This window comes from Neofelis nebulosa, chromosome 5 (genome assembly GCF_028018385.1).
Source record: "Neofelis nebulosa isolate mNeoNeb1 chromosome 5, mNeoNeb1.pri, whole genome shotgun sequence".
In the NCBI taxonomy this organism is placed as follows: domain Eukaryota; kingdom Metazoa; phylum Chordata; class Mammalia; order Carnivora; family Felidae; genus Neofelis; species Neofelis nebulosa.
This window is the reverse complement of record NC_080786.1, coordinates 62,006,374-62,008,210: the sequence shown is the minus strand read 5'-3', so window position 1 is coordinate 62,008,210 and position 1,837 is coordinate 62,006,374.

Sequence of the window (1,837 nt, the reverse complement as noted above, 5' to 3'; positions counted from 1 at the left end):
CTCTGTGCCTCTTGGATTTCAATGCCTTTTTCCTTCCCCAGTTCAGGGAAGTTCTCAACTATAATTTCTTCAAGTACCCCTTCAGCACCTTTCCCTCTCTCTTCCTCCTCTGGGATACCAATTATGCGTATATTATTTCTTTTCAGTGTATCACTTAGTTCTCTAATTTTCCCCTCATACTCCTGGATTTTTTTATCTCTCTTTCTTTCAGCTTCCTCTTTCTCCATAACTTTATCTTCTAGTTCACCTATTCTCTCCTCTGCCTCTTCAATCCGAGCCGTCGTGGTTTCCATTTTGTTTTGCATTTCGTTTAAAGCGCTTTTCAGCTCCTCGTGACTGTTCCTTAGTCCCTTGATCTCTGTGGCAAGAGATTCTCTGCTGTCCTCTATACTGTTTTCAAGCCCAGCGATTAATTTTATGACTATTATTCTAAATTCACTTTCTGTTATATTACTTAAATCCTTTTTGATCAGTTCATTAGCTGTTGTTATTTCCTGGAGATTCCTCTGAGGGGAATTCTTCCGTTTGGTCATTTTGGACAGTCCCTGGAGTGGTGAGGACATGCAGGGCACTTCCCCTGTGTTGTGGTGTATAACTGGAGTTGGTGGGTGGGGCCGCAGTCCGACCTGATGTCTGCCCCCAGCCCACCGCTGGGGCCACAGTCAGACTGGTGTGTGCCTTCTCTTCCCCTCTCCTAGGGGCGGGATTCACTGTGGGTTGGCGTGGCCCGTCTGGGCTACTTGCACACTGCCAGGCTTGTGGTGCTGGGGATCTGGCGTATTAGCTGGGGTGGGTAGGCAAGGTGCACGGGGGCAGGAGGGGTAGGCTTAGCTCACTTCTCCTTAGGTGATCCACTTCAGGAGGGGCCCTGTGGCAGCGGGAGGGAGTCAGATCTGCTGCCGGAGGTTTGGCTCCGCAGAAGCACAGAGTTGGGTGTTCGCGTGGAGCAAGCAAGTTCCCTGGCAGGAACTGGTTCCCTTTGGGATTTTGGCTGGGGGATGGGCGGGGGAGATGGCGCTGGCGAGCGCCTTTGTTCCCCGCCAAGCTGAGCTCTGCTGACCAGGGGCTCAGCAGCTCTCCCCCCTTTGTCCTCCAGCCTTCCCGCTTTCTGAGCAGAGCTGTTAACTTACGACCTCCCAGACGCTAAGTCGCGCTTGCTGTCGGAACACAGTCCGTCCGGCCCCTCCGCTTTTGCCAGCCAGACTCGGGGGCTCTGCTTGGCTGGCGAGCCGCCCCTCCGCCCCGGCTCCCTCCCGCGCACCGCCTCGCCGCCCTTCCTACCCCCTTCCGTGGGCCTCTCGTCTGCGCTTGGCTCTGGAGACTCCGTTCTGCTAATCCTCTGGCGGTTTTCTGGGTTCTTTAGGCAGGTGTAGGTGGAATCTAAGTGATCAGCAGGACGCGCGGTGAGCCCAGCGTCCTCCTACGCCGCCATCTTCCGGAACTCTCCTATGATCCATTTTGGATTTTTCTTCTATTATCATTCCTCTGGGTCTATTTCTAGCGTGTCTCATCTGTAACATCCTCAGTCTGGAACTCACCTGAACATCCTTTCTGCCTCATAAGTCTTTCTTAAAATGCCCTGTCTCTTCAACTTTTGCATCACCTGTTCCCCAAATTTCTATATATTTTTTTCTGATCTTATTTGGTGAGATTTTTGCTTGCTTATTTTTCCCTTTTAATTTTCCTCATCTCTATTTTTTCTGACATAAGCCAATATGCCAAATGTTGCAGTGTTACAGAGAAATTCATCTGTATATAAAATTGTAGCCCTAGTAATAATAATAATAATAATAATAAAAGAGTATCAACAAGGCAAATGTAGCAAGGCAAAATAATT